Source organism: Centrocercus urophasianus, unplaced genomic scaffold, assembly GCF_019232065.1.
Source record: "Centrocercus urophasianus isolate 14NV4802_14NV808 unplaced genomic scaffold, USGS_Curo_1.0 seq_15, whole genome shotgun sequence".
In the NCBI taxonomy this organism is placed as follows: Eukaryota; Metazoa; Chordata; class Aves; order Galliformes; family Phasianidae; genus Centrocercus; species Centrocercus urophasianus.
Genome location: NW_024884697.1, coordinates 30,284,876 through 30,304,034, shown reverse-complemented (window position 1 = coordinate 30,304,034; position 19,159 = coordinate 30,284,876). Strand labels below are relative to the sequence as shown.

Sequence of the window (19,159 nt, the reverse complement as noted above, 5' to 3'; positions counted from 1 at the left end):
TATGTAATTATTGCAGTTAATTAAAAAAAAAAAAAAGCCACAAAAGACTTCATTCCTGATGTAAAGGAAAAGATCTAATGCAATTAACTTTAAAAGCATAGGTATTTTTTTCCACCTGCAATACTAATCAAATAGATTACAGTAGGAACTGATTTTTTACAGCAGTGGTAAATTTTTTTTTGCTTGTTTCTTCTAGTACTGTACACTTCTGAAGTTGATAGTGGAACAATTTGAAATTTTATCTTTTATTGTCTCATTTTTGCTTGTACCATAGACTGCAAGTGTGCCTAAAGAATGGATAACTTCTTATATTTGCAAGCATGTTGTTGAGAATGAATGCTAAAATGTGCTTTAAAGTTTCTATTTCTTTGAAAATAAAATTACTTCCATACTTAGAAAGTATGTAGCACTGCTTTGGGACTGACTTTACTAATCTCTTGCATGCACCTCATGCAAAAGGCAACAGTCATCATAATATTATCACTACCATCACTGTAGTGACTGCAAATGGTAAAATTTCTTTGATGTCGAATGCACTTTGAACACAATTACAAGTCTTTGTTTTATATTCATTAACCCTGTGTGCCAAAATTGGGAGTGCTGCCAACAGTTTGCTACCACAGAGGCCATCTGATGGGAGCAACGTGCTTCAAGGACTAGCAGGAGGCTTCTAACAGCTGAGTGAAGATAAGCTAGTCTAAAGAACTTCTTAAAAATATAAAGATAACAAAAGCCATTCATATAGGACATGGTCTGAACAGTTTTCTGTGTAGCATATGCTTTCTGAATGTTCCCACATAGATCATCACCTTGACCAGGACCTTTTTCAATTGCTCTAGTTACGTCAATATCCTTTTGATAATACTTATTCACTTTTTCAGCAATTGCTTCTCATGCAAAACAAGACAGGAAAACACCATGCCCTGAAAATAAAAAAAATTATGGGAGGTAAGTGGTGGCTTGAACTTGATGATAACAAATAAAGGGACCAGCTAACATCACTTTATAAACAAAATTCAAAAATATAGTCAATAAAAGGAGCTGATCATAAGGAATTGTTCTAAAGGGGGGTGGGAGGCAAATGGCCAAGCTCTTCTCAGTGGTGTGTAAAGATAATACAAGGATAGGAAGTTCCATCCCAACATGTGGAAGAACCTCTTTATGGTAAGGATGATGGAGCATGGAACAGGTTGCCCAGAGAGGTTGTGGAGTCTCTTTCTACAGAGATGTTCAAGACCCATCTGAACACCTACCTGTGTGCCCTATTGGAAATTACCTGCTTTAGCAGGGGGATTGGACTCTATGATCTCTTGAGGTCCCTTTCAACCCCTGCAATTTTGTGACTACCCCTCCTCCAGACATAAATATTATAAATTAAAACTCAAGAGATTGCAAGGGAAAAAAAAAACAGACTCCTTCTAGTTTGCCAGACACTGTGACCAGTGAGCTACAAACTTCTTCTTCAGTAAAAGCTTGTTTTGATCGTTTAAGAACAACAGCTGAAGAAATAGTGGAAATACATGATAGAATGTAAAGCTAAGCAGTTAGCCTATATTTCTCAAGTCACAGGATGTCATACCCTTAACTCCAACATCTCAGCTACTATTGCTTGAATGTTCCAAGGTTCACAATAAAACTACGAAAGTTGGCACAATGGCTCATAAAAACATACATGCCAAAGAATGCAGGTTTGGACTGGGATGCATATGTGAAACACAGCCTGTTTCTCACATTTGCTTGATGCACAAAACACTTGACAAATGAAATCCTATTTTCCTATGCAATATTCTCCTTGGTGCTGTGCAAGCATTAGCACATTATATATATTATTATCTGAACAGATATAGGAACTAACATTCACTATCAATTATTAATGGATATGACCTAACATTTTATTAAATAAAAATCAAAAGAGAATTACATTTTCATAATCACACCAACCTTGAAACAACAAAAAAAAATCATTTAACAGCACAGATAATTAGTATAGACAAAGACCATTTTTCTTGTCTTGATTCACACATTAGAAAATGGACAGCATTAACTCTAGTAAAGAGAGTTAGGCATAGAATCAACTCAGAATTTCATTCAGACACCATCTTTGCTAAAGCAGAAATATACTCAAGACAAATATCCTGTGATGTTGCAATAGGAGAAAAATCAGGTGAGCTGTAGTCTCCTTCCTTAAAGAATAACCAGGAGATACTGCAAGCAAAGCCACCTGCTTGTCATAAAAAGAGGACAAGAAAAATTACTTAAGAAAGAAAGGATACTGAACTGGATTTTTTTTCCTAAAATGACAGAACAGAAAACCAATGGGTACCAGAAACATAAGTATACATACACAAAGAAATAGTAAAAATGTAGAAAATACTGAACAAAATCCAAGGAAGAAAAGTAATGAAAGAATAACATTTTTTAAACAAATCAGCTTGTAATTCAAAGACTGCTCTTCACTCTGCCTTAACTTCTATGCCCGTAAGTAATAGCATCTTCAAATCTGCCCATAGGATCTCCTGCTTCTGTAGAACCCTGATTCTAGAATGAGGATTTTGCAATAACAAGATCTGAGTGAGTCCAAATCCAATACACACCACTGAGAAGTGACAGGTGGAATTAGATGGAATTTATTATTAGATGGAATTGTTAAAGACTGGATGGGTATTTTTTGCACTATTAGTGGCGTATTCATTTACACTGAAAATTGCTGAAAAAAAATTCAGCCTATCCTTACTGTAGCTGCAGAGTCACAATGTTAAACCATATAATCGTTGCTCTGATATTTCCCTTTAAAATATTTCAGAGTCTCCCCAGAAGTTTGTATCTACTATTCCTTCATCAATTTACATGAGAAGTACCTCTTCAGACAAGCTATATCACTAGATCTTTCAAAGAGTCTTCCTATGCACAAAATGTGGCAATTTCATTTTCTACAATCCATGAAGACTTCCCATGTAGAGACCATTTGAGACTTAGGCTATCCCATGGCTCCACCATATTAAAAAAAATGAAGCTGGTGAAATTATCTGAAACCACTCACACATACACACACAAATCTACCAGTATTTGCCTTCTTCAGAGTTGTTTTGCTCTTAGGTCACTTACATTAGAAACACTGTGTTCCAAACTAAGTTAGCTGAGCTATTCAGATACGTGATGTTATGGTTCCATAATTAATCGCACACATTATAGAAACTTTTGAAATATAATTTCTTGTCTTCCTTTTATGTGGAAGATATTCAGCACTCATTCTGAAGTATGATACCCAAAGTCAGTAATCATGGAAGAAAAGGGGAGAGAGCTGTCTTTAAAAGTAAGAAGGGAATCATTCAAGCATGTTATTCACAAATTTAATATATACAAATTAAAGCCTTACCACTTTCATTGAACTACTTCTCAGTTTCCTGTTTCCTTTAAATATCAGTCTACCCCCTCAGCATTGAAGACCACCTTTCATATCATGGTTCATCTAGGGAGAGCCAAGGCAATATTTCACTGTCTCAGTTGGTGTGCAGTTAAGTTTATGGCTCCATTCCTGCAAGGGAAGCTGCAAGCATGTCTTTCATTGCTATTTGATATGTAACTGGAGACACAGGTGGATGTCACTATGGTGACACGAGTGGTTATTATAGAGACCACAGAATCGGGAATGGGAAACATTATTTTTCTGTTTAGTTTTCTTATTCACCTCTGATTTGAAAAGCAGCGGTGCGCCTGCATAAGTGTGGTGTGCCTGCGGGATGAAGAGATCACCGGCCCTCTCAGGAGCACCAGAGCACACTCTGGTCTCCAGAATATGAAAAGGTCTGTGTTAGGGCCGTGTCCCACCTCCAGTGTCTTGTAGGGGTCACTTCAACAACCACAGTGCCAGAGCACAGAGATCTGCGTGGGCACAGAGAAACCCTTTTCTCTCAGGACAAGGTTATCAATGCCCCACTCAAGAGAGATTTCAAGGACGCTGTGTCCCCATTGTGCGAGCAGAGGTCGTATAAAAATAACGCTGGAGGAGCGTTCTCCCGGCTCTGGTACCAGTCACGGGGAGAGCTGGGCGCAGAGCCTCTAAGCAAAGCCAGCGATGTTCGGAGATGATGAACCAGCGCCGCCGAGTTCGGAGCGGCCCGGCCCACGCCAGGCAAAGCCACAGCGCAGGGTCCCAGCGGACCCCTCCCCGAGATCACCCCCAGCACAGCTGTGACGTCACCGCTCCCCTCGGGGCCGCAGCCGCCAAGTGACGCCCAGTCAAGCACGCTGCTCCAGCCTCGCTGCCGCGCCTCCCGCCCACGTCTCCCGGCGGAGCTGCCCCGAGGCGGGGGCGGCCCTGGCGGCAACGGGAGGTGCGGCAACGCCCCGGGATGCGGCCTCGGCTCGGCCCCGCCACCCGCCTCCCCGCCCGCTGTCAGCGCCCGGCGGCCGCATGGGCACGGCGAGGCGTGCGGCGCCTCTCTACAGCGGCTGCTTCGGGACCAGTGGGCAGCGCCCGCGAGGGGCGGCGTCCGTCCGTCCATCCATCCATCCATCCGTCCGTCCATCCCTGCGTGGGTGGCGGCTCGTGTGCGTGTGTGTGACTGACACTGCGGCGCGCACAGCGCGGGAGCAGCAGCGCTCCCGCCCGCAGCGAACGGGGCTGGAGGGTGGGGGGGACGCCGGCGCGCCCCGGCTGCGGCAGCCCCGTCTCCGTCCCCCGGAGCCCTCCCCTATGGGGGCGACCTCAGCGGCCTCGCTGCTCCTCCTCCTCCCTCCTGGCGGGTAGGTTACGTTACCTGGTCTCTAGCTCGGGCTGGATCTAATCCCGCGGCCGCCGCCGGCTTCTCTCGCTGCCGCGGGGATGAGCGGGGCTATGAATTTATTTATTCCCCATGAGGCAGCCTCGGCAGCAGAGCCGTGGCAGGACAGCCCGGGCTGGGCGGCGGGGAGGGAGGCCCGGGTGCTGCTGCGGGGCCGACGGGGCGCCGCTGTCCCGGGGGTGCTGCGGGGGAACGGCCGAGGCGCTTCAGCACCGGCGCGGCGGGGCGGGGGCTGCGGAGGAGACGCCTCCCGGGTTGCCCAACCCGGCTCCTCGGGGCCGGCGGGGGCGCGGCGCCCGGCCCGGAGACGACGAGCCAGCGAGAAAGGCAGCTCCCGGCCCCTGCCCGGCCCCGCGCTCGTGGGGTGTCACGCTCCTCACCTCGGCTCTGCCAGGACCGGTCGTGTCCGTCCGCCCTTCCGTCCCGCCCCTCTGTCCTCCTCACCGGGACACGGGGCGCCGAGTGTTTCGCATCATGTGGCTGTTTGCACTCCATGGCCGTTCCACACAAAGGTTACGGCAAGGCACGCCAAGCTTATGTCAAGAAAAAAATGACAGCGATCTTTGTGTGCAGAACAGGAGAACATCACCTTCTCAAACAGCAAATCTGGCCGTGAGGAATGAGTTCTTGATTAAAGTCGTGGATCTCTCTCCCTTTTCCCTACCTCCACACTTCCCAGAAAAATTCAGAAACTGTTTTGTATACATGCCATGAACATATTTATAGAACAGCCATTAAATTATCCCAAAATTCTGTCCTTGAGGCTAAAATCCTAAGGGGAGAATGATGGAACATGGAACATAATCACATAATTAAACCCTTTACCATAAATGCCTATTCTCATGGGTAACATTACATGTCATATGCAACATTTTAAGTAATCTGAAAAAAAAGTAGTTACAGTTGCTGACATCATGTTGCAAAATATGTACAAAAAGTAATTGTGAATACCATGTGATTTTTATTATTTTTATAACTTTAATGCATGCAGATTGTTTGGTACGAGCTTTACAAACAGTACCTTCACAGGCATTTTAAGAACTGGGGATAGATCTTTGTAGATATGAGAAGTTGGGTTTTAGCTGAGAATATTCAGCTTGTTGAGCTGCTGTTGAGCAATAAAGGGACTTGATAGGCTTGTCTACCTCCTGCTAATAGTGTTTTTATCCCTTAGCTGGCATCAGCCAAAATGAACAATGGCCTTTCAGAAATACTCTGGAAAGGAGCAGGACACCCCAGAAAAGGCTGCAGCAGTAATATCTACTATGCATCAAAGAATTCAGGCACAGAGGACATCTTGAAGCACAGGTGCATAGAAATCAGATTTCTTTGTTACAACTACTTATTTGCTCTGCTTGATTTTATGTGAGATTTTTTTTCTGTTTAAAATGTATATTAAATAAGAAGACAGACTCAGCAGCGTAACAGCCTATCTTATAATTCCTTCTTTCTCTAAGGTATTATTGTTAAAATATGTCTATCATCAGTTTCCACTGGAAGTTCTTTAGCTTCAGAAGGAGGGAGTAATTTATCACGTGCTTGTAAAGCAGCCAGCTTGCCTTTCCTGGGCAGATCCTGGCACAACAGTTGTTTAAGGAGCAGTAAGTAGTTCACTGAGTAACACAGAAAATGCTTTCATTTCTGAAACAAACAATTTGGAGCCATTTTTGTGGCGTCATATAAGCTCAGAATAATTGAGTTACTTGCCTATGTCCGGGGTCATTTTTGGGAATAAACATACACAGTGACTGCCAGTGCAGTTCATGAAACTCACAGCTGTATTAACGCAGGTAGCAGTGTCAGTCATCTCTTGAGCAAGTGTATGATGGAAACTGTGCCCAGAATACCCACGATCACAGGGTCTATTCTGGCATCAGGTCATACTAGAGGCTTTGAGAGACAAAAAAAAAAACAAAAAAAAAAACACTTGAGAGAGGCCCGCTACACGAAGCAGTAACTCCTGGGTATACAAGCAAGGATATAAGTCCTGGGTATACAAGGACTTTGGTACAAATGCCATGCTCAAACTCATGGTCCCTTCCAGGCAGGCCCACAACTACAAGACCTCAGGTGTTTAAATTAGGATCTTCTGGGCTGCTATTGCTGAAATACAGATTTTAAACTTGGCATTGTGTTAGTGGTAAGCTGTCTTCTGTATTGAAACACCTTGTGTGCCCTGAAGAAAATTGTAGGCCATAGAGGACCTTATATAGTATGTGTAAAATGCAGAAAAACATGGATACATTATCTTTTTCAATGAAGTATCCACTTCACATACAGCTTTGCAGAATGTCAAAAAAGTGGTTTTCAAATGGAGCTGAAACAGGAAATGCATGAAAATAAATGGTGATGTTTTTTCACTTTATAGTTCTATTTCCTCTAGTTTGCCTTAATTTTTATGAATACATAGCTGTATAAATGTAAGTATAGGTTTTCTTTATGCATAAATGTATGCAATATGTGTTTTGGACAATAAATTTTACACAGTGATATGTTTAAATCACAGATTATATTTGCTGTACTAGTGCACTAGTACACATTGTGTAGTATGATATATAACACAGTGAAAATGGATGTATTCTGTGTATATATAATAAGTATTTACACATTGGCATGTCTATATAGAAATAGTAGAAAACATTAGAATATTTACTGTTACAGAATACTACCCATATTCCATATATATGTATGTGCCCCAAGCAGTTTGCATGCCTCTTTGGAGCAGCCTCTCTAGGAAAGGTCCGTGCATCTTAATTGACCTATTGTTGCTGTACGCTTGATCACATTTCTGCAGTCTGAGGCAGAGACTGAACACAAGCTAACTGCAATTAAAGCAGTGTGTGATTCTGGCCCACAGCCTGCACAAGTTTGGATACAGCTCAGTGTCCTGCTTAATGTGACAAAAAGCTGCAGTTTGCCCTTAGACTAAAGGTTGAAGTATGATTTTATTTTTTATGCAGCTCCTGTTTTCACCGGCACCAAGTTTTTAAAGCAAGTGCTCCCCTCTGAGTGTTACAGGAGGGCTCTGAAGTGAGTAAGGTCCCTGATGTAGATAAAAAAAGCTCTGTCACTGTCCTACACCCTTCCAGTCTCTGAGAACCTTCAGTGTAGGCAGCCCATTATTCAAAGTAAGAATGTTCACAACCACACTCTAAGGGTAAGAATTAAAAATGTAGTAGTGATAGTGATTAATAATTCAAGTGTGAATTTCAAGAAGCTAGCAAAGGTTCCAAGCACTGTATACATGTGTGTTTGTTTATGTGTGGAGGGTGATGTTGTCTGTGTATGTTTCAGTGATCAATTTGAAAAAATTAAGTAAAATTACCTACGTATTGTATATGTGAAAAGAAGTTACATATTTGGTTATTCATTCCACATCCGTTTGACAGTGAGATAGACTTTGGGATACTGCATCTTATGTACTCTCCTCTCTGAATTTACAACAACTTGAGATCCTTTTAGTGATTTTAATGGAATTTGTTTTTAAGAAATATTTTTCTCTGGAGAAAGAAAAAAATTAATGCTGCTGATATTGAATACTTGATATTATCTATGTGAATCTATCAAATAATCATTTGGGTAAGTCTTCTACTGGATTAGCCTATTTACCCCCATTACCATTTGTCCTGCAGCTTCATTTGAATGCAAAATTTTGGTTTACTCTGCTATCTCACCAGTTATGTCTTCTAATCACAGTCCAGACCTAAAGGGTCTTAGTATCACTGTTCTTGGTGTCACTAGTGTTTGTATGATTACATGATGATTACATGCTTTTTCTAACTGATTTTTGTTCCATGCACACACTGTTCAAACTGCTTTCATGCATAGGCAAGCTGGCATGGCTCTTGTGCTCATTTCCAGCAAATATTCAGCATTGTCATTAAAACCATGTTGGTAATTCACTTCAGCCACCTTCTGTAAGCTTTATATCAACCACTAGTCATTGTCAGCCTGTGTCCCATTGCATTCTCACTCATGAACACAGAAAGCCCATCCACTAACATAAAATTTTAATCCTAGTTTTGCTATGTGAATCCTAGTTTTGCTATGCTATTGTTAAACAGATAGATGCACTTCATTTTGTGTATGTGTGAAAAATTCGACTAGAATTAGATATTGCAGAATTCTAATGATAAAATATAGCCAAAGTACATCTTTCTGCTGAGATCAATTTTCTTTATAAGCATCAAACACATCTATTCAAGGCCCAATAAAATTCTTTTCTTTTACAGCTCCTGGGGATAGAGAACACAGCACATTGTAACAACAGCAATAGACTCAGCCGTGAGAGATCTTTATCAGGCATCACAAAGAATTTGAGGCAGCTGGCAGTTATCAGCTGAAACAGGTAGTCACTAGAAGTATAGAAGATAAATAGATAATAGAAAAGCAATCTGGAAACCTGGGAGAGATAATAAACCACTTTTCTAGAGGGGAGGTAACAACTTAGGTAGGTCACTGATGAACTCAACTCCCAGATCACTACTGTGTGTAATACTGCTGAAAATACAGCTGCAGTTTACTGCTTGTGCTTGTCAGGTCTCTTGTAGTGTTCAAAATGTTGTTGGAAACACAGTTTGACATATTCAGTTATATAAATCACTATCACAGGGAAGTGAAGAAGGCTCCTGCAGCTGAAAAAAGCTGACCACAATCCTAGGGGCACCATGACCCTCTGTTAAATTACAGTTGCTAGACTAGGAAGCTACTTATTCTACTTGCTGTTGTCTATACTGCCAGTGCAATCATTACATAATGTTCCTGTTATGTCTATCATAGTCTTCTGTGGAGCATATGATTTCTTTTTTTTTTTTGTAATTTCTTGTCATCTAGAAATACCTTTTCTACCATTATGCTTATCCTGATACAAGCACAGAGAAGAGAGAGAAAGAAAAGAGTCATACAGACACCAAGGTTGGAAAACACTTCAAAGATCACCCAGTCCAACCATCCACTTATCACCAATATTTACCCAATAACCACGTCTCTCAGTACAACGTTTAAATGGTTCTTGAACATCTCCAGGGGCAGTAACTTCACCAGCTCCCTGGACAGCTCTTTCCAGTGCCTGACCACTCTTTCAGAGACGACATTTTTACTAATATCCAATCTGACACAACTTGAGGCCATCCTATCTAGTCCTATCACTAGTGGGACCTCATCACAACCTCCTTTCAGGTAGTTGTAGTGAGTGATAAGGTCTCTCCTGAGCTTCCTCTTCTCCAGACTGAACAATTACAGATCCTTCAGCTGCTTCTGATAAAACTTATGCTCCAGATCTTTCACAGCTTTGTTGTCCTTCTCTGGGCATGCTCCAGAGCCTCAATGTCTTTCTTGTAGTGGGAGGTCCAAAACTGAAAACAGCACTCAAAGTGTAGCCTCATCAGTGCTGAGTACAGAGGAAATATGATACTTTTAGTAGACATTTATTAAAACAAACATCTTTCATTGTAAAGCACTCTTAAAATTCCCAAGTTCTTACTTGTGAAGAAGTGAAATTTTGCATGAACACACAAGGAAAATGATACCATTTGATAACTCTTCTTACTGTTTTTTGTGATTCTGTAGAACAACAGAGGGAGATAACATCAGGATATATTGATTTGCTGAAGAAGCCACAGAATAGAAATTCTGTGTAATAGAAAGAATACAGAATAGAAAGAATGTAGAATAGAAAGGACATCTTTCTACCTAATAAATACTGAATTTATTCAACTGACATCTTTCTTGATGATTTCTTGACATCTTTCATGTGATTCTATGATTCTATGATTCTATGATTTCTTGAGTTAGTTAACTCTTTCACGTGGACCACATAAGGTAGCTGATGTCAATGGATCAGAACCAAAAAAAAAAAAAGGGCGGGAGGAGGGGGAGGAGGGAAAGAAAGAAGATTTGCTCAGTTTGCTTAAAAAGATGCTTAAATAAAACTTGTTTGTACCACAGAAACTAGAAATCATTCCATACATTTACAATGAAAGACCAAAAAACAAGTCAAATTCATCAAATGTTTCCAGAGTGCTAGCTACCAATATTAAAGTAAGTTCCAATTTTCTTTAGGAATGCAACATACTTTCACAACCCATTAAGAAAATTTAAATGTGCTCATTACGTAAATAATTTGTGGCCTTGAAAACTAACCAAATTGCATGTTTTTAGTGCACTATTTTAATGTGTTCTTCTGCTGAGCATGAATTAATTGTGTGCTTCTGTAAATTTCAGCTCTAAGTGGTGATTGCTTAGAATACTTTGTCATTTTTTATCTTACTCAATGGCTGCTAAAATAATAATGTAAATGAAATAATGTAATGATGAACTTTCAAAACTTACAAGTCTAATGCTTCAATCTTTCTCTGTGCTATGATCCAGATTGAAGAGGAAAAATTACCTTTTTTTTTTTTTTTTGACAGACTATGCAGCTATCCGAGGTGGAGCCATCTCTGTAGGAGATATAAATAGAGGAAAGTCTTAGAGTCTCCTGTTCATATTCCCTAATTGTGCATAAAAAGGGTCATCCCTCACTAGCTTGTGGTGGTCAAAAGTGAATTCAGTGCTCTGAAGATGAAGAGATGAAGATGCCTGTTCTGCATAGGTACATGAACTAACTGTTCAAACAAACACCGTGGTGTAGTGTACCCAAAGACACTTGCTGTCCTGCCAGTGGAAAGTGAAAGGCATCCCACTTAGATATTCTTTATTTCCTCTTTGAGGCATTTAACCCACTGACTGTGTGATGGCTGGGATATCTAAAGGAACAAGTCTGAATCATCCTGTCAGGTAGATGTTTTAACACTGGCAGCTACCACAGTCTGAATATTACCCTGAATAATATCAATAGGTTGGTCTGTAGAAATACAATACTTTTCTCAAGCTAACATGAAAAATCAGAACCTATTGACTGTGCAATTAATTTTCCATACTTTCCTTCATTGCGTTGAAAGCATTGGACTACATGTTCAAAAACATGCATGAAGAGCTTTTAGTTATTGTCTTTATGTTTTGGTAAAATTAAGCTTTATTTTGCAGCTCTCCTCTGGGATAGTAACATATTACCCAAGCGTGTAAAACCTAACAGTAAATATTATATTTTGATGAGTGTTTTTGCATGGTTCAGAAGTAAAACTCCTCAACATATCTTGTATTTTATTCTTTACCGATTACATCAAAAATATAGTTGTGCAATTTATTGTCTCCAGGTAGTTTCTGTCATTCCTGTGTAGAGCTACAGTAGACAATCCTGTATAAGAACTTATAATTTATAGAAATTTATTTTTCTGTGGGTCATGAGACTGAGATATTTTCTGTTATCTTGGAATTGTATTGCTATGTCACAAAATCAGTAATAAATTATTTTTTCATATTACCATTTTACTGTCAGTCCTTTTCTCATTGCTAGTAGTACACATCTTGGGATATGAAATTATGATATCTTGCAGTAGCCACTTCCCATCAAACAACATGAATTCTTCAGCAGTTTTTAGCGGTGTAGGGAGAGACTCCAATGAAGATTAAGACATCTCTAGGAATCTGTATGGAAGTGCTCTAGTGTAAGCTGTATATATAAACTTCTGTTCTAGACAATAGTGTTAATAAAATCCATGGAGCCAAGTCAGGACCTCATCAGCTAATGAACTGCCTTGTATGTATTTCAGAGTGATCTGGGATTTGTGCTAATTGAACACACATTGAAAAAATATGACATCATATAAGATGGGCTGCTAATTTTGTATCTCACATGTTCAGCATTTTACATATTTTGTTTCTTGATGCTTCCAGAAATTGGAGAAGATACTCCTCTGTAATCATTAAATTTCTGAGAAAAGCAATAAAAATATCTCTCTTATTTTTTTTCTTTCTCTGAGTTAAGTTGGGATTTCACAAAATTATCTTTTTTTTTTTTTTTTTTCATTTGCTGTAGTTTGTACAAATTGTATGACAGAATACTGTAAACTGAGTACACGATATAAAGGCAGTCTTTGGTAAACATCAGCATGCTTGTATCATTGTTTATCAGTGTAATGTCAGCTCTTCATTTTTGGGGCTGTTTAGTTAAGGTACATTAAGATATTAACAGGATTATTTGAGTTGTTACTATGTGATACTGAAAGACTGCACTGATGCAGAAATTGCTCTGAATTTTGTGTCTGAGTGCCTTTCTTACCTGTTCCATGTGAATAAAACACTTTCTTGTAAACAGAGATTTTATTTTCCTTGTTAGTGATTGTATATATCAGGGAAGGGAAATTATTTTTCTCTTAGTCTAAAGATTTTTACTTTGTATAGCACCTCCAACTCATTTTCTTCAGAATGTCAGACTGATCTGAAGGATCAGCAGCTAATACACCATAGAACAGGTTTGAATCCAACCATCAAATAAAAATGGAAAGCAATTGCAAAGGACACAATCCAATTTATCGTAGGACTAAGGTTACATAGGGTAGCTACTGACCCAGGACAGCTATGGAGACATAGCCTAGACAGCTGCAGAGCAGTGGCAGCCAGCCAGTGTTCCTGAACAGATGAAGATGAAGCCAAAAGGAGGACTTAAATCTCTGACACTAGCTGCTCTAATATAGAACAAACAAGCCTTGTAGGAACCTTTTATACTCTGAGCAGAATTACAGCAGCTAGTTGGAAGCAAAGTCCTTGGATGCTCTTGTACAACTTTTAAAATAACCAAAGTATTAAAAAATATTACCTTTTGGGACATATTTAGATCTGAAAATATTTTATGCTAGGTATATAATAAATAATCTTCAATCATCAATATTTTATGTACTGAGTCATTAAAAAAGGGCATGGTTTCACACACACATCTCAGTTATGCAAAGATGATCCAAGCTATTCTTTTTTAGGGTAGAAATTAAGATCTTTGAGCCTAGAGATATCATTTTTAATTTCAAAATTAGCCCATTCTTCACAATAGCACACTGTATTTTGTGTACTTCAATTGTTCTTCGAACAAAACAGCACACAAAGCCCCAGTTTCTCTCACTGCATTTGAAGATATGATCTACAAGCTATACCCAACTCCTGAAGGCTTGAAAAGGCTACACTGCTTATCTTATTTATAAGGCATATCAATGAAAGTAGTTGCAGAACCTAACACAAAAGCCATCTGAAAAATAGGCAATTAAATAGCTCAAACTAAGTAGTGCAGTAGAAAAAGACCTCTTCTTGAAGTGTATAGGTTTTTGTGCACAGAGTTCTCTATAGGACATACTCTGTAGTTTATATTAGCCATGGATATTCAGGACGCTTGTAAGCCTTTTCAATTTTCCATTATGAAAATATGCTATGGAACTCTTGTATCAGATATGAAACAGACACACTTTTTTTTTTAACGTGTATTAATGTAAATAAAACTACTTCTCATTCAGATTTAAATTGTGTATTATATACTATGCTTTTTTTTTTTTCTCCTATCAAATTCAAAAAGCCTTTCCTGATAAGGGCATCCTTTCTCAGAGTACTTCTTAAAATAGAATAGCTTGATTCTGTGGATAGTACTTTGACATTGATGAAAACCAGGGAGAGACAAACAAATTCTAACAAGTCTGGAAGTGGTGCCTGTGTACTTCAGAACTAGTTCGACTCATTAGTAGATTAATAGGATGCACAGAGAGCTGAATCTTTGAAAGAAATCAGTGAGTTAAGGTCAGGCTATTACCCTGTAGCTCCCATTAGCCTGCACATTAGCTAGACAGATCTACAGATATTTCTGTTCCATACAAATCACTGGAACAATAGATATAGGCTTTCTATAAAATTGGCATGGCCATAAAATGGAATGTAGGAACATTTTACAATTACTGTAGTTAACGTGGCCAAGGGTTTTGAATACAGCTTTGTCAGGATTTTTATCCTCAAGGGCCTACCTATTCACCGCCCTGAGGCAGCTGAACAGCATAGACGTTGGTTATCTAATATGGATATTTTTTTTCAATAATAATTCACAAAACCATTTAACAAGTTTCACGTAAAAATGTATTTGATATACCTCATAGAAAATATACTTGATCTTGCCCAAAGGCAAAAGAATGCATAACATGACCTGTCATCTGTGATTGCAAGCCACTGTTGCAATCCTTTATCTATGAAACATGTATCAGTTGCAGTGACAGATACAGTGAGATAATGCAGTCCCCTCCAAATGGCTTGTAGGAAGGTCACACAAATGGTAAGCAGGATCCCAAACTACACATTAAAGGATTCAATTGCAGAGGGACACACTTACCAGGCATGTTTTGGATGTCAGTTATTTTACTGGAGATTAATAAGAGAACTTTTGTAATGTAACAGCTACATCTGAGCTAATATTATAGGATATCCTTATTGTGAGTGGTAGAAACAAGTACCTCAAGGACATAGTTACTTTCACTGGAAAGGTCTAAATGACTGAGTTGAGTATAAGAGGTTATTTGTGTTCTGGAACTGCCCATTTGTTTCCACTGACTGCAAAGACGGCTCAGAGTGTTTGTACAGATATGAACATTTGCAGTTTAAATATTTAAAGTGAAATGGCTTCCATCCTAACTTTTCCCTTCTTTGCATGTTGCCATCATTTTTCAGAGAAAATTTGATCAGTGCACCCATAACAGATTTATCATACTAGTCTTAACTATTTTTTGACTGATCAATAGTTTGTTTGATCCACTCTGTTTATCCTGTAGTGCAACAACTTAGCACAAGCCTCCAATTTTTGCTGATAGTTCTGCACTGAGTGTGTTAGTTAAGCTGAAGAGAATAAAAACAAACAAAAAAACAAAAAAAAACCCAACCATTGGTAATGACTTATGAATTTCCATGTGAAAAGCTTTTTCTGCTTTAGTCTTCAACATTTAACAATGGCAAGGACTAAGAAGACGCATTGTATTGTCTTCCCTGATTTTTCTTTAGATGTAGTAATAAAAACTTAATTCTTTTACTACCTGCCTATCAACAAACTCCCTTAAAAAATACTTTAAACTTTTCTTTGTCTCTTAACTATACTTTAACTGCAGGTTGCTACTTTTATCTTTTCTGTTTTGACTACTACTTGAGTCAGCTTTGAATAGAATAATTTGGCAGTAATCACCTATAGAAATGGGAAAAACAGCAAAATTTTGCTGCGCTTGTGTTTTGTATGAGGACCAGTGAATCTACTCCTTTCAACTACATAAAACTCTGCAGAAGAAAGAGTGCTTCATGTGTTAACAAGTCCAAAGATATGGCTAGTGAACCCAGACCAGAAATGCAGCTACTGTAAACCTGCACATACTTGGCAGCTATTCTGTGATATTCATAAAGCAGATATTTTTCTCCTGCATGTAACATCTCTTTGTCAAGTGTATTCAGACTTAGAACAGGTAGAAATATTTGATAATCAGCTATATTATTCTGTGAAAGAAAATGTTGGTGTTTGGTGTTTTATTTGTTTGCTTGTTTGTTTTTCCTCCCGTACATGAAAATTGTAGATTCTGTTTCTTACAGCCTTCACCAGATACATAGGTCTGATTGTTTTGTGAGGTAAACTAGTCTTAGACAATTTTTATACAAAAGGAAATTTGTCTCATTGGTTATCAGTAATCGGTTCTAACAGTTCTCACAATGAGAAAAGGAAATTTAGTATTCATAAAGACAAACAAACACATAACTACCAGTCTTCTGTTGCTACTTATCATTTTAAATGGCCAAATACAATAAGGCATGGCTTTCAAAGGGTAACAAAACGAACATACATTTGAGGGCTGCCCTGAAAGTAATGTCAAAGGCAGATGTTGGTGGTATGGCAGTAGAAGTTGAACCTTCCCACTAATATCCCACTACATGTTGTTGTCATGTGACAGATGGCAGCAGAGGGGCAGTCTGACACAATGGAATCTAACGTGGAAATGTGGAAACAAAAATGTGTTATTGTACTCCTCCACATGGAAAAGAAATTGCACCCATTGCCATTCATTGATGCTTGCTGAAAATTTATGGAGACCAAACAGTTACTGTGAGTACAGTGTGGTGATGAGTGGTGCATTTCAGCAGTGGCAACAGTGGCATTGACTCATCTGTACTGGTGCATGCTTTCATGAGCGTGGCGTGCAGATTCTTGCTTATCACTGGCAAAAATGCAGAGCTGATGGTGGTGACTGTCTTGAAAAATAGTGTTTTGTAGCTGAGAATTTGCTCTCTCAAATAGTGTTATTGTGTTTTCTGTATTTGTTTTAGTTTCCATGGAAATAAATAAGATTCATTGCTTTCAGAGTGACCTACGTGTACATAATGAAGTTAATTCCCGTTTATTTCTCAATGAGAAGTTTTAAAGGAAAGATGTAAAAATTATGGTAATTTGTATTCAGTATGCACAATGAAACTGATTTATTATTTATAAATGAACACTCATGTTCTATTATGTACATATGACTGTGTGATTGGTTTTGCTTCTTCAGAGAAAAGTGTTTGATTAGTTCTTTGGCAGGCATTCATGTCACATATGTCAATATGTCAATCTCCTGAATGAAAGAGATGTGTTAGAGTGGCTCAGATAATTAATAATAACAAAAATAATAACAATAAATTCTAATGGGGAAAAAAATCTTTTTGGTGATACTGTAACGGTTTTTATTGTGAACAAAGTCAGAAGTGCCCAGATTTACAAATTAGTGCCCTTCTAAATCTTAATAATGAAGGATAATACTGATTCTAAAATTGCTTGTGACAGAACTAAGTAATGACAGGGGAGTATGATTTTCAATTTACTTTTGTACATAGGCACATTTAGGTCAATGAAACTGACTATGTTTTAAGGCTGCACAAAGAATTTATTTTTTCAATTTGGTTTGTGAATTAAACAATGTATTTTTTGTTGTTAATTGTTTTAAAAAAACTGTGGGTTGTTTGTTTTTGTTTGTTTGTTGTACCTGTTGTTTGATATTTTTTTTTTTTACTTTCCAGAAGAATGGGGGAAAAATGACTTTGTAGGAGATTAAAGTATTGTGTGGCCTTGCACAAAAAATTTTACTAGAATACAAGTAAGAAAAAACAAAACAGAAGATTGATCAGGTTGAGACAAACCTACTGGGAAAGTCAAGTATTACTTTCTGCTGGAATATTAGAATGTTCACCTGTGGAGTGCAGCTTCAGTTTACTTTCCAGTTAATTTCAAAGGAATTCAATCTTAAACTCCTTTTATCATAATTGTGATTAAAAATGGTTTTATATAGAGAATAACAATTCTTGCAGAAGTAGCTTAAGTCTCATCTTCCCTCTTGTCTGTGTTACCTGTAGAATATCTATAGATTAATATTTGATATTAATAAAAAATATTGTTATAAAATTTGATATTAATTCTTGAGAGAATTAATAATTTAAAACAGGAAAGAAACTGGTTCAGATTCCTGCCTTCAATCATAAGGAAAATAGATCTAAGTTCAGAAAGTACCGTAATAGGTGTGGAGCATGCTAAGGCTGAGAAATACAGGGATAAGATATCTGTACGTTTTGTGCAAGATATTATCACTGAGAATAATGAGAGCATTGCTTGATAGTTTTGAGTTCAGGGAATCACAAATACACTTATGATGTCCTTCAGGATTGACTTCCATATTGTCTGCAGATGTTCTAAAATAAATACGTTACTCTGATGGAATTTTGCTTTTGCTATGAGTTTTAAAATATATTGAATTTCAAGTTCCTTGCTTTAGATACGAAAGGTACTCAAATCTCAGGAGGCACACACACTCCAGTGACTTCTAACTCTGGAGATGACTTACTCGATTTTCCCTTTTCAGTCTGCAGGTTTGTACTTTCACTACAAAATTACTTTGTCTTGAGCAGCATTACCTTCTCTGCATCTCAATTACATTGTGATTTAGAGATCTAAGATCTGCTCACAAAAGGATCCACTGTAGTATTGTATACCACGCTGTGTCATGAATTGGCAGAGCAGGGTTCAGCCTAACTAAGCCAGAACACATTCCTTTGGACACCATGGCCTAGAAAATAGATGTGATTATGGTGTTGTGAGAATTTGGCACGCTGTTTAGAATGTGGAATATTCCAATCAAAAGCAATAGGCATGGGATTTAATCATTACTAGATGATTTAGGGACATTAGATTAGTTTTGTGATTAAAACTATAAATAACCAGCAAAACAACATGTATTATTCATTTAACTATGGCGTAGATGCAAAACAGATCTAGCTGGGTGCTCTGTGTTTCACTGTGAACCCCAAACTAAGGTATGGCCTCATGGTTAGGGCACTTCCTTGAGATGTAGAAGATGTGCAATCAAGTTTGTTGGGTCTGAAGGAATGTAATTCTTTGGGATATATTTCAAAACAGATTGCATTCAAAAGATAAGACACATCTGTTTTGTTTTAAAGGTGAATCTTGTTGGATT

General features: G+C 38.5%; 1 protein-coding gene and 1 long non-coding RNA gene across 5 annotated transcripts in view; one reads left to right on the top strand and one right to left on the bottom strand.

Moving 5' to 3' along the window:
• Window positions 1-5,186, bottom strand: part of SLC16A7 (solute carrier family 16 member 7) — a 79,542-nt gene extending 74,356 nt beyond the window's left edge. The window contains exon 1 of one of the 2 annotated variants that reach the window (XM_042815493.1): window positions 5,165-5,186. The gene's annotated coding sequence lies outside the window, so the exon portion shown is untranslated. Of the gene's footprint in view, window positions 1-4,760; window positions 4,899-5,164 lie in introns of those variants that run through there. The other variant, XM_042815489.1, reaches the window with a different exon arrangement.
• Window positions 4,663-12,147, top strand: LOC122158663. Of its 3 annotated transcripts, none has more exons than XR_006168279.1 (4): window positions 4,663-4,746; window positions 5,959-6,092; window positions 7,745-9,132; window positions 10,731-12,147. It is a non-coding gene; the product is annotated as an uncharacterized LOC122158663 (long non-coding RNA). The 3 variants fall into 3 exon arrangements; XR_006168278.1 differs by having other exon boundaries at window positions 5,959-9,132; window positions 10,731-10,823; window positions 11,195-12,147; XR_006168277.1 differs by having other exon boundaries at window positions 5,959-9,132.
• The last annotated feature ends 7,012 nt before the right edge of the window (window positions 12,148-19,159 follow it).